Source organism: Pinus tabuliformis, chromosome 2_1 (assembly GCF_031772625.1).
Source record: "Pinus tabuliformis cultivar Carrire ecotype Pingquan chromosome 2_1, CPIR1, whole genome shotgun sequence".
Taxonomy (NCBI): Eukaryota; Viridiplantae; Streptophyta; class Pinopsida; order Pinales; family Pinaceae; genus Pinus; species Pinus tabuliformis.
Genome location: NC_142299.1, coordinates 113834519 through 113847359, shown reverse-complemented (window position 1 = coordinate 113847359; position 12841 = coordinate 113834519).

Here is a 12841-nt window from a genome sequence, read left to right as displayed (position 1 = left end):
AGAACTACAAAGCTTTCTAGGAAAAATCAACTTCTTGAGAAGATTCATTCCCAATTTGGCTGAGCTCACAAGACTGTTAAACAACATGCTGAAGAAGGACTCCAAGGTCAAATGGACCATGGAAGCTAGACAAGCCTTTGAGGATATTAAAAGAGCATTGACAAACACACCAGTCCTAACAAGTCCTAGATTTGATAAAGATTTCTTCATTTTTTCTTTTTCATATGAGCATACAATTGTTGTTGTTCTGTTACAAAAAGATGACCAAGACTGTGAAAAACCTATTGCATTTTTTAGCAGAGCCCTTAGAGATGCTCCCTTGAAATATCAGATTATGGAAAAACAAGCCTATGCATTGGTAAAGGCAATAAAAGACTTTAGAATTTATATCCTGTACTCCCACATCATTTCCTATGTCCCAAATGCAGTAGTGAAGGACATTTTGACCCAAGAAGGAATTGAAGGTAGGAGGGGTAAATGGATTGCCAAAATCTTAGAATATGAAATGGAAATCAAGCCTACCAAACTGATAAAAGGACAAGGTCTATCCAAGCTGATGGCTAAAGCTAATTTTCAAGCCCTTGACATCAATGAATTGGACAATGAACAGGAGATGGTGACTCCACAGATCAACCAAGCCTTTATGCAATCCCCCTGGTATATTGATGTATGTTTTGTATTGTTAAACTTGCAAGCTCCTCCAGGGTTGTCCAGAACTAAGAAAAGGTTCTTGAAAATGAAAGCATCAAGATTTTGTATTATTGACAGTGTTTTATTTTGGAGAAATCATGAAGGAATCTTACTTAATTGCTTAACATTGAATGAAACTGACAATGTCCTCAAAGAATTTCATGCAGGTGACTGTGGAGGACACTTATACTGGAAATCCACAGCTGATAAAATCCTAAGGGCTGGTTTTTATTGGCCCTCCTTGTTTACTGATGTAAGAAAATTTGTAATGTCTTGTCACAAATGTCAAATCTTTGAGGGGAAGAGAAAACTGTTGCCTTTACCACTCAAACTTGTTTCAACTAAGAGACCATTCCAGCAATGGGGTTTAGACTTTATTGGTGAAATTCACCCCCCATCCTCTGGTCAGCATAGGTGGATTCTGACTGCTACAGACTATTTCACCAAATGGATAGAAGTTGTCCCCTGTAGGCAGGCCAATGACTCCATTATCATACAATTTCTAGAGACCAACATCTTGTCCAGGTTTGGCTGTCCAAACAAAATTATCACAGACAATGCTGCCGCTTTCAAGTCTAAAAAAATGATCAACTTTTGCCACAAATATCATATGACCTTAGGTCATTCCACAGCTTATTATCCTCAAGGAAATGGCCTCGCTGAGTCTTCCAATAAAAGCCTAATCAACATTATCAAAAAAGTTTTGGAGGAAAATAAAAATAATTGGCATAAGAAGTTAGTGAATGCTCTATGGGTAGATAGGCTAACCACCAAGAGATCCATTGGTACAAGTCCATATGAACTAGTTTATGGAATGGAGGCAAGGTTTCCTTCATCTTTAGGTGTTCCTGTAATCAAGTTGCTGCAAGAAATACAAGCTGAGCCCAATGACATTCAAAGAAGGATCAATCAGACAATTCACCTACAGCAGACGAGAGAGGAAGTTTATGAAAGAACCCAAGTACTGCAAGAAAAGCTCAAAAGAATATTTGACAAAAGAGCCAAAGCTGAAGACTTCTCTATAGGAAACAAAGTGCTGAGATGGGATTCCAGGAGGGAGGACAAAGGAAAACATGGGAAATTTGACTTCTTATGGAAAGGACCTTATGTAATTTATGTTGTACAAGGTAATAACACTTATTTTCTAAAGAGCTTGGATGGCTCAAACACTGAGGAAGGCCCAGTCAATGGGAGGATGCTTAAGCATTACTTTGACCCACTCTGATCAAGCACTGCTCAATTGTATATTGTACATAAATTTGTATTTTCAGTATGTTTATTTTCAGCGGATAGATAAAGGTCCAAAAGAAGCAGATTTTGAGAAAAACTAAGGTGCTGCACTATTTTGATGAATATTATTCACCTTGTCATGGGAAAATAAGAGAAGGTACTTGGGAACTATCTGGGAGATGAGAAACAATCAGAGAAGCAAGGCAAAAACAGGGCTGTAATTTCACAGCAGATCAGCTTAAGGAGTATTGCATGCAAGTTTCATGGATTCAGATGTTCGGTCTTCAACAAAAGGAAAGGTAAAATGCAGAAGGGTGAAAAAGAAGGCAATCTGACCTGCTGATCTTGACTTTTCATCTGGAAAAGTCATCCACAGGTGGAGCTACTGTTAGCCTCCTATACCAATAGGGTTTCATATTTCATGATGGACAGTGGAAGTGCCAAAAATGATCATCTTTGATGATACAAAGGTTCCATTTTTGTGAACTAAGAAAAAAGTTAAAAAATGTAAAGAGGGTATGCCTTAAAAGAATAATCAAAAGGCAAGAAAATGAAATGGTCAAAATAAAAAAGAATTGAAATGAACCCCAAAGAAAGAGCAGGAAAGTGGCCAATCAAAATGCCACTGCTATTTTGAGGCATGGCTCAACAGTTCAAGCTGGGCCATGCCATGTTTTGAATTGCTTGTTGTAGAGTAGGTAATGAGTACCTGTTCAAACAGTTTAAGCTTGACAGATGATTAGCTGGATAGAGAAAGAAAGGAGCCCACTAGCTTAATCTGGGCCCTTGGAAGATATAAGGATAGATTTAGGTAGGAGGGCAGCAAAAAGAAAAGAGCATATGAAGGTTTGCAAGTCTAAGTGCACCCTCCCTGAAGCAACAAAGAATGCTAGGTTCTAAGTTGGGTAGGTAGCCAGAAGTTGCAGAATCCTGATCATATTCAATTTTGGCCTTGATCAAGAAGCATATGTTAGCAGTTGCAAAGGTATTTGTGCATCATTTTGAAGGCAGAATAAAGAAGCATGTCTAACTCCCCCTATTTTTCCCCAAAGACTCTCTTTCTAACATCCCATGGAGGACTTCAGGATTTTCCTAAATAATCCTCCTTGTATTTCTTCTTGGAAATTTCATGGCAAGTTTTCACTTTCTTCTCTGAAAAGAAGCCACATTTCTTGTGTAAAATCATTCCCCATCAACTCCTAAAAATCTAAGTTTACTTACTAAACTTAGTTTTCTATTCCTCAATTCCAATCTCTCATATCCCCAATTCACATTGACTTCTAACCCTATTATCTAACTCCCTAAGTGCCCCTCTTCCCATACTACTATAACACTATTGTGAAAAAGCCCAAATAATATGTAAATTCCCCCCTTGGGCATTATAGCCATAGTTTCAAAGTTTGGACAATACTACAGAATCAAAGGTTTCTGATATCTGGGTCACTTTGAAAGATTGGGGATTGGATTAACACTTGGTTAATTTAATAACCCATTCCCACCCTTCTCCGCTTTGCAAACCTTCAGCATTGCATTATTTCCGCCTTGGTATAAATCTTGCAAAAACCCACTTTTGTTCAATTTTCCAAAGTATATATTTTGGGGCGCTGCACCGCATAAAACAAAAAATATTATTAAAATCTCCGCCGGGACCCACCGTATCCACCCATCACCTCCGCAGCCCGTCAACTGTCGGATCCGGGCCCTCCCATCCGACGGCCCACAGCAATATCGAACCACCCCTGATGCCTGAACGTTAGCGCCCGAAATCTGTCAGAGGGTGACGTCAGGGCTCGGACGCATGTCGCTTCTGCATTTCGTCGGGCGGCCTCCTGCCAAAACCACACCCGTACCTTGAGCGGTCTGATATTACCGCTTATCGCCCTTCGATTTCCGCCATACGTCACCCCCACGTCATTGCCGCTTCAGCATAATATTACCGACCGATCCGCCATTGCTCCGAGCTGTCCACTGCGTCACCTGTCCACATAGAGCCGCTCACTGGCCGCCACGTCATCATTTCATACCTAACCCCACCTATGACATCATGCTGACGTCATCCAACAAAAGGCGCCAAAGTCTGAATTTCCCTATTTTTCCCAAAAAAGTCATTTTTTCGCGTTATTCACAAAAACACTCACTGTACTTCTGCATGGGCAGTTACGTTGCTTATCCACCAACTCTCAAGACTGCTTCCTTGCTGCTGACGCTGTGAATTCACCTGTATATCAATGCCATTGTCATATTCTACCCAGGTATTTATCAGTTTCCCTCTACGTGCCTTAGTTTTTGCATAATTCACAGAAGCAAATAAGAAAAGAGGGAAAACGCAGGAATTGCTAGGAACCTTCAGCAACCGAGCTTCATTTCCCACTGTAAGCCCAAAATCCACCTACAGAGGTTCCACATTGTGCTAAATTATCACAATTTCACAGCTTATTGCGCATTCGCAAATCTAAACCTCTGCTAGACAAATCCACCGGGAAAGCAATTCTCAATCCCAGCATTTGCTCGTTGAATCTCTCCCAGAAGCATTTCAACTCAGTTTATCCCTTATTTACCTTGTCCTCTCTGCAAATTGCCCCCCTTGTTGAAAATTCACTGCTCTATAGTGCTGTACCCAGAAAATCAAGTTCAAACACAGCTTCAAATATCAATTAACCATGGAGACCCCTGTGGCATTAAACATTGCACCATTGAATGCCCCACATAAGGACCTGGAATGGCTAGCCCTGGCAGACAGAGATTATCAAATGAGAGACACTGTAGAGCTGTGTAACAAATACCACATAGAAACAGTTTGTGAGTTAAGGAAGAAACACAGAGATGGTACAGACCTCCTGGGAATCTGGAAATCCCATTTGCCAATCTACTATCTCCCTCAGGTCAATGAGTTTCCTGACTTGATCCACCAGTGCTGCACAAACTATGACCCCAACCAAAGGGCTGTTCTGAGTCCTTCAGGCTCTGTCTTGTTCCACATTTCTCCTGAAGCTATCAACCAAATGCTACAATTTCGACCTACAAAGCCACTGGCTCCCCTTTCTATGCAACTTCTACTAGAACACGGTGCCAAGCTCTCCAGCTCACAAGTTACAAGAATTGGACAATTGTTTATGCTTCTAGAGTTTCAGCCTAAGCAACCTCCCCCTTATCTACATGTCTGGTTTAATGACATAGGGAGACTGTTAGTAGACATGATATCCTCCATCCTGGGGTTCAAAACTAGTGAGTTTGTAGATGAGACAACATTGGTAGTGCTATCTATCTTTGCCCCAGGACAGGCCCCTGCTTTCCAGTATGACTATGCTTCATTTATAGCCAACAAAATGAATGAACAGTTCATGAACTTGGAAAGAGAGAGGGTTTTCAAGTACACCTCCTATATATATCATTTGATATTGTACAATCAGCCTGATGCCTTTCCTCTTTTCCTCAAGAAACTAGATCCAAAGGGAAACAAAAGGTCTGTAATGTTCTGGACATCAGTCTGCCATCATATTCATTACTCACCATATACATACTGTGAGTTTAGTGACCTCTTCATTCACCCAGCCTTATCACTACTGCAAATTTCACCTCCTCCTAGACTCACTGATGATATGCAAAAAATTCTCCAGCTCTCTAAGAACTATAGCATTGGAGATTGGTACTTTTACCAAGACAACACAGTGATCAGAGTATATGGTTGTGAGTTAGCACCATACAGGCTACCAAAGTATGTTCCCATGAGACTCTTTGCACCAGAATACTTCAGGCAGTTCGGCAATGCAGATATGATCCACTTCCATAGCAGAAACAAGAAGGCACAGTTAAAAATTAAGCATCAATTAGCTCCATTTATCTTTAATAAGAGGGTAGAAGCTTGGGAAGAGGCAGAAAACATGCTAAAGGGCCTCCTCCTCAAGACCAGTTTCTATTGGGCACCCTATGACCCTAACCATTTCATAAGCCTCAGAAGAATCAAATATAGACTTGCCACTTATGATCATTTTAGCATTCCAGAAATTGAAAAATATGCTAACCAACTAGAGTGGTGGCAAGGCACCTTAGTGCAAGATTATTCTGAGGAAGAATTAGCAGAGAAGGCCATTAAAACTTTAGAAAAAGAAGTTGACTTGGAATATTTTGGACAGGTTTGGTCTTCTGGCGCTCAGCATCTTGGAGAAGCTGCCTCTTCATCCACCGTTCCCAAGCAGTCTGCCAAAACAACTGACCAAACAGCAGACATGGCTAAAGGCAAAGCAGTGCAGCAAGAAGAGTTACCTCCAAGTATGGAACAGCAAGCAGAGCAGTAGGAAGGTACAGCCAAGGAACCTGCCCCCACAGAACAACAAACACAAGAGCAAATCCCTCCGAGACAGGAGGTAACAGTTGAATCCTCGGTTCTACAAACACCTGCTAATGAAGAAAGAACAAGGAAAAGGGACAGACAAGAGGACACTCCTCTTACAACTTCAACGGATCAGCAAGGGGAAAAAAGGCAGAGGCTAAACCCCTTTTCAGAGGAGGAATTACCAGAGAGACCAATTGATACAATGCCCCCTCCTAGCATTGAAACATCGGCCAGTTCCTTACAGCAAGGACAAGACATACCACATGGGGCAGAGGTGAGCTCTTCAAGGCAGCGATCAAAGGCGGACTCTAGCATCAAGCAGCAGTTCATAGACATCAAGAAAAGGAATGAGCCCCTCAAACACCAAATCTACAACCAACTTTTGAAAATGGCACCAACCAATCAGCAAAGATTAATGTCTGCTTATGACATTCAAGAACAGAAAATGACTCTTAGTCATTTCAGGCCTACTATGCAGCAACCTCAAACAGCTGCCGACTATATCAGAACAAATCTGGAAATTTTTGCCAAAGACATCCACCCCTTGGATCAGATTGAGCTACACAGGCAAACCGGGGAGATGTTATATTCTACATTAGCTGATAAGACCCTACTAGCACACCAATTACAAAACTCCTTACACAATACTGCTGCTCAACTGGAACTGGAAAAAGCATCATCTCAAGCCAAGGACAACAGAATCAAATCCTTGGAAGAGATCATTGTAGAGTTGGGTCATGATCCAAAGAACCCTAAGGGTGTGCAGGCACTACTAAAGAAGAGAGATGAAGACATAGCAGCTATGAGAAAGCATATCAAGCTGCCAGCTACCCTTCACCCTCAGACTGGAGAAGTGGCAGAGCAAAAGAAGGATCAGGATGTAATGGCTCTACTCCTAAGTTTGTACAGAAGATTGATGGAAACAGAGAATGCACTGGAGGTAGCATTGAAAACAAGGCAAGCTGAATTACCAATGCAGCCAGCACAGGCATCTACAGCAGGTCCTCCCACAGGACAAACATCAGAGGCAACCCCTTCAACAGCAGCTCCAGCAACAACACCAGAACAGGAACCCAGTCTAAGCATGCAGAACATGATGAAAGAGCTTGAGGCTTTAGAAGCACAGATGGCTGAACTAAAAGAGGCCAAGGATAAATTGGCTATCATTGAAGAAAAGTATGATAAATCAAAACAAAGTGTAGCTGAAAAAATAAGAGGTATAAGGGATTTTGAGAAGAAAATAAAGGAACTGGAAAAAGAGCTCTCTCTTGACAAGGTTGTAGCTGAAATCAAGAAAATCCTGTGGGCCAATATTAGTCAATCTATTTCAGACCAGTGGCAATATATTGAAACTATTCATGAACACTTGGATCTTATAGGCAGGGCCCAAAAGGAAAGTCAAAGAGCAAGAGCATCTCTAGGCAATATGCCTGAAATAGCCAACAGGATGATCAATGTCCTGAACAATCGCACTGGCCCCCAGCTGGCAGCAATGGGCATCACTAACAGAACTGATACCATTTTACTGGTAAAGAGAGTTCTCACTTTGAGAAATCATGTACAGACACTAGATAGAAGGTGTCAAGAAATGCAGACAGAGGTGAATAAATTCATTGAGAAAATTACAGCACTACATGACAGAGGTCTCCCCAGCTTAGTAACCAGTGCAGGAAGGTTACTATCTCATGAAAACTATGCTAAAAGAGTTGATACATATGTCACAAATCAGATCACTGCATCAGCAAGTGCCCCAGAGGAAACAGGGCCTCCATCTGGGCAGAGTTTCTATGACAAAATAGAGAATTTATTTTTTATTCTAAATGAGATCAGACATCTTTTCGAAGTGCCTCCGAACTATTACAAATATACTGAGGCAGATGAGACTCTTGGTATAATTCTAAGACACCAGCTGCCTACACAGGAATGGTGGACGAACATGATACAAACACTGCTGTGAAGAAACAGATTGTTCACCAAATTTTGTATATCAGTCACAAGTCAGCGTTTTCAGAAAATCAATACATTTGCTCTGACTGGGAAAAAAGTGAAAAAGGCCAACTCAGCAATCAAGTTTGACCACCAAGCAGGACCGATAGATGCATATGACGGGGCTGAGATAGCCGCAGCACGACAAAACAATAAAGGGCATAGTACTCAGAATCAATGCGATGCACCCAACCGTCCCAGTTGCCTCCAAAAGTCAAAAAGCTTCTGACAAGAGTGAACAGTCATGCATTGTTCATTTAAAGTAGCAATAACTATTGCATCTGCTATTCTGGAAAGTTGGTAAAAACAGTTATTGAGAAAATGACTCATCGTTAAGATATTTTGTAAAACGATTGTATATATATCCCCATGCATAAACTTATTGGGGTTGTTGATTTTTCTTCTACGGAGCTATGCTGTAAATTCAGACTTTCAATACAAGAAGCTAATGGAATTTCCGAAGTTCTGAGTTGTTTGAAGTGTTGTGGTGTGCTTGTTTGCTGCTACAGGATTCCTGCGCTATTTCATGTCACAATAAGTTTTCTGAACCATGTTATTATGTATTTTTCTCTTTCATAATCCACTTATGTTGTATGTTTCCTAGTTTAGCAGTAGAGAAGAAGAATAGTTCAGGATTTGTTCACTGAACACTCTAAACTCAATCTATGCTGTTATGCATGTTTTCTCCAGAATTAGTTATGAATGTGTAATTCTTAATTGCTCACATTTACACTAAATCTTTCATGGTAAATACTGTTCAGGAATTCTAATCTGCTCCTGAGTAATATTTCGTTTCTCCATATCACCAGCTTAGTGAAAGATTCTTAGTTGCCTCTCACTGACTGGAAACAGTCCATATTCCACTATTTGAAGATTGTTTCATGAATACCCATATGGCCATGCAGTATCATCACTCACTCAATGCCTCAAACAACACATAATCACAGACTCCAATGCCCAATGGACTGAAACCTCTGAAGATTACATTTTAAGCTGTTAGAAGACATCATTCAACCAAAACTTTAAACAAAATTCAGTACATCATAACTAGCTTGAACATTATTTAAACAAAGCTAAATTCTAAAGAGAGAGCCCTCTCTGATTGCAGGTAGGCTAGGACTTGTGATCCAAAGATTGGTCTTTGGTTACCTCGGCCGTATTCCCTTAGGAGTCAAAGGGAACAACCTGAGTGATAACAGGACACATTATTTCCTACCTTTCTACAGGTCTCTTCCTATCGAATTCAACACTCTATCTAGGAAGAAGACCCAAAAGCACTTCAGTGCCATGGTACTTGCAGACATCAGTGGCAAGTCACCTTTTGTTTGGTAAGGGGTTTTCATTACTGCCTCCTGGTTAAACGATTCTACAAGTGTTCGATGATAAAAACATTATTCACACTCGCTAGATTGTATTGTGCATCTTGGAGACCATCACCATTATCGGTGGCCATCCTCGCGCCTGTTAACGGTCTCCATTATTGACTAGTTATCAGACGATTTCATGCATGTTCAACTTCAACACATTTATTCACATGCATCGATCTATGTTGTTGCAATGAAGCGGAAATCAAGACCTTGGGTAGAGGCTTGCATCACTCAACCTTATTTCCTCTCCCAAGTTTCATTTATTGTTTTTTGGAGACAGCTCATCAGAATGATCCTATTATGACACATAATCAGCATTGTGCTTATCGGCGGCCAGACTCGTCATATCTATTTATTGAGAAAATCACTCTAACATTGCTACTGAGCGTGGGAATGCTCGACTCAAGACATGATTTTAGTTGCTTTTATATATGTGTTTTACCAGGTTTCTCATACCAACCGAAGCTCCAATCCTCCCTCTCTTTTTTCCAAATAAAAGGACAGTTAAATATAAAGTATTTCGGCCATCGTCGCAGCCTCTGATCTCACCCTTTAGGGGGCATCTATTATACAGGAAAATGACCTCTTCATCAGCTCAGAGGGGAAAGACATGACAACTGAAGGATTGATCAAGTTCACAAGCCCTGTTATCAAACTAACGTTGTCTAGACACTAGCAACTTGCTTTATAAAGCTTCTTAGAAATCATAAGGGTGTGTTAGTGCCTAGGGTAACTCTACTTGTTACCTCGGGAAGAGCATTAGTGACCATACATCAGTTTCTATGGGTCAAAGGAGTGAGTTGACTGAGAAATATCCTGAGATTCTCTCCTATGTCAGCTCACAAAAGCAAGGAAATATCAGAAATTGACATGTTTGAGGGAATTACTAATTCCTAATGGAGTCTACAAACTTGAAAGAGCACAAAATCATGGCAACATCACTTCTCGTGCCTAATGGAACTCATGAAGGACTTGGCAACCCTATCCTTACATGCTATATATGCAAGGCTAAGGCTATTGTGAAATAGGTCAAATCATTTGAAAGGATTGCCTATTTGACTGTTGAGCAGAGTCTCAGACTAAGGCATTACAAGAGGTTAAGAAGGGAGAGAGAGAGGAGTTGGAGGGGTAAGGGAAGGCTGATACAACAAATGGTTATAATCACTCTTTCTACATCAATATAAAACTGCAATTGTGTTGTCCACTCTGTGATGTTGGTAGTATAACTTGTTTATATGTTTATTCAATATCTTTTAGCATGAGTGGCTTAGTTACATGCAACTAGATATATTTTATATGTTCATGCATTGTTTGTCAAGCTTTTATGTTTTGATATTATTCTTGTCTTTTCTATGTGCAGGTTTTGATCTGGAGTCGGCTCAGGGGTCTTCCACCTAGCTGCATTGCACTCTCTAGCAACACCACACCGAGACTCGAGGTAATAAGTCCTTCTCGATTTCATATTCATTTGTTAAACATAGATATGCATGTATCTTTGTGACAACTATAGCTAATCTTACAGTCTGCCAAGGATCCCGGGAAGATCCTTGAGGGTTTCTCCATCGTCCAAATACCCGTGCATTAATCCGTATAGCAGAAAATTTTCAACATTTTTTAATAATGACATTAAAGATAAAATATCATGACTCTGAAAAACTTTAAATTTCCAACATTTTCAATCATGACATTAAAGATAAAATATCACGTCTTTGAAAAACCTTAAAATTCCAACAATTTTTAGTCATGGTGCTAAAGAAAAAACACTTATCATTGTTTTCAACCATAGTATTAAAGATATAATATCATGGTTTAGAAAAACATTAAAATCTTGACAATTTTTCAACCATCGAATTAAAACCAAAGATTATGACTTTAAAAAAACCTTAAGTTTTCAACATATTTCAACCATGACATTATGTAAAAAATATATGACTAAAAAAACTTTAAAAATGAACACTTGAATGAAACAATTATTATACCAAGAGTAGTTTATTTTTTAAATGTTAAATGTATAGCGGTTTTAAAATCTTAGCCTAAGGCAACTTGATAGATTGCAACAAAAATTTAAAAATCAACTATCAAATTGCACATAAAGGGATCAGGTTGCTAGTCGAGCATCAACACGGACCCTGCGGGAAAATAAAATAAAATAAAGTAAAAATAAAAAAAAAACAAAAAACCAAAAACAAAAAAAAAAAACCAAAATAATATATATATATATATATATATATATATATATATATAATACAAAATACAAAAGAAAACAAAATTGAAACATTGAAAAAAAAAAAAAAATAAAAAAAAAAAACACACACACACACACACAAAAATTTAAAAAAAATAATAACAAATAATAAAACATGACAAAAAAATAAAAACATGACAAAAATAATCAAATATAAAAACTACACAAAAATAAAATAAAAATAAAAATACTATACAAATGTAAAAAACAAAATTAGTGTGTAAAAAATTAAAAATATAGACAAATTTTTTTAAAAAAATATGAAAAAAAAATTGGAACAATATTAAAAAAAAGACATAATTGAAAAAAAAAACAATAAACAATTAAACATCAAAAACAATTATTTTTAAAGTAAAAAAACAAACAAACCTCATAACTAAAAAAAATTAAATAATTAAAAAAAATTAAAATAAAAAAAATTAAATTAAAATAAATTAAAAAAAATAAAAAAAAATTAAATTAAATTAAAAAACAATATTAAAAAAATAAATAAAAAACAACAAAAATTAAAAATAAAAAATCAAAATATTTATTTAACAAAATAAATCCAAAAAAAATTTGGCCTTGGGCGGCCTAGGTCGATTCCTAGAATCAACTTGGCCACACAACCTAGGCCACCCAGGGCCAAATTTTTTTGAATTTTTTTTGAATTAAAATTGTTTAATTTTTTTATTTTTTTTTAAATTTGATTTTTTATTATTTTCAAATTTTTTTAATTTAATTTAATTGTTTTTTTATTTTTAATTTAAATTTTTTTATTTTTTAAATTGTTTTAATTTTTTTTAATTTTATTTAGTTAATTAATTTTTTTAATTATGTGGTTGTTTTTAATGTTTATTTTTATTTTTATTTTTTAATTATGTTTTTTTAATATTTTTTTTTTTGTGTTTTTATTTTATTTTTTGGTTTAAAGTTTTTATTTTTACAACTTAGTTTTGTTTGTTTTCCATTTTAATAGGTTTTTTTAGTCATTTTTATATTTATTTTTTT